This window comes from Suricata suricatta, unplaced genomic scaffold (genome assembly GCF_006229205.1).
Source record: "Suricata suricatta isolate VVHF042 unplaced genomic scaffold, meerkat_22Aug2017_6uvM2_HiC HiC_scaffold_208, whole genome shotgun sequence".
NCBI classification, from domain to species: Eukaryota; Metazoa; Chordata; class Mammalia; order Carnivora; family Herpestidae; genus Suricata; species Suricata suricatta.
In genome coordinates, this window is record NW_021865770.1 from 1,067 (window position 1) to 2,685 (window position 1,619).

The 1,619-nt window shown below is 41.3% G+C and overlaps 1 pseudogene; it reads left to right on the forward strand.

Annotated features, from left to right (window-relative positions):
• Nucleotides 1-311: 311 nt before the first annotated feature.
• LOC115284782 lies at nt 312-1,243 on the forward strand (annotated as a pseudogene).
• The last annotated feature ends 376 nt before the right edge of the window (nt 1,244-1,619 follow it).

The following is a 1,619-nucleotide window of genomic DNA, read 5'->3' on the forward strand; positions in this document are numbered from 1 at the left end:
TATCTTATCAAGGATAACATTTTGTGTAAGAAATAGTCTTTAATGCAGATGTTTCTTAATTGGAGGTAATGGACTGATCAATTGATCAATAATAATAAAGGTAATGGCTTTCTCTGAGGCAAAAGTTGGGCAGGTTGGCTTATGATCCTCCAGTGTTCTTGGAAACTTGTCTAAAGGTAAATATTCTAAATGCTTGTTTCTAAGTTGGGACTCCAGGAAGTGGAGAACATTGGATTATAACCGACATGACACATGTGCCTCACACCTCTTGTTCCCATGCAGCATTCTGCCTCATAAGAAGACTTTATAGAATGACCACCAGGGATTTGACGATGGCAATGATCTTTTTATTACAAACAACAGTTGGACTTCTGGGGAATTTCTATGTTTTTTACCATCATCTCTTCCTTTATGTGACAGGATACAAGCTTAGGTCCACAGATTTGTTTCTTAAGTATCTGACTGTAGCCAAACTCTTATTTTTTCTAAAGGAATACCTCAAACAATGGCAGGTTTTGGGTTGACACATTTTCTCAATGATTTTGGATGCAAACTTGTTTTCTTTGCTCACAGAGTTGGCAGGGATGTGGCCATTGGAACTACCTGCCTCTTGACTGTCTTCCAGGTGATCATGATCAGTCCCTAGAACTCCAGGTGGGCACAGCTTAAAATAAAAGCCCCCAACTACATAGGCACCTCCAACATCTTCTGCTGGGTATTGAATAAAATGCAAGATATTGTGGTTCTTTTTCATATAACTGACAAAAGGCATAACATAAACATCACAAAGAAAATAGAACAGGACTACTGTTCTGCGATATTATGTGACAAATCACAGAGTCATTCTATGTGTCATTGCTAGTACTACATGATGGTTTCCGTCTGGTGCTCATGATCTGGTCCAGCAGTTCCATGGTCTTCATCCTGCACAGGCACAAGCAGTGGGTCCAGTACATTCATAGGAACAATCTCTGCCCAAGATCCTCCCCTGAGACCGGAGCCACCCGAAGCATCCTGATGCTGGCCTGCTTCTTTCTTTCTTTATGGACACTGTCCTCTATCTTCCACATTTATTTGTCAGGTTGTAACAACCATCATGTATGGCTGAAGAACACTTCTATACTACTCGCTGCGTGTTTTCCTACTGTCAGTCCCTACCTCCTCATGAGCCATGACCCCAGAGTGTCCACCCTCTGCTTTGCCTGGATAAGGAAATGAAATCCCCTAAATGTATCACAAATACGTAAGTTATATGCCTACTCACAATGGTTAGTTGTTTATTTATTAACCCCTTTCAATGTGCAAGCACCTTTATGAAATATTCACATTATGAGAGAGGGGTAAACAAGACAAACTGAGCTTCTGCCCCTACACAAACAACACCCATAGCAATTATAAATTAAACACGGTGTAATTATCAAGTTAATATACAGTAGGATCTCCTTATCCAAGGTCTCAGTGTCTGCAGTTTGAGTCCCATGCTGTGAGCAGCAGCCCAGGAGCAGACAATCCTTCTGATTTATGGTCAGAAGCTCCATAACTGCCTAGCCCATCACAAGCCTACCTCATTCCCCTCACTTCACCTCATCATGCAGGCATTTTATTATCTCACATCATCA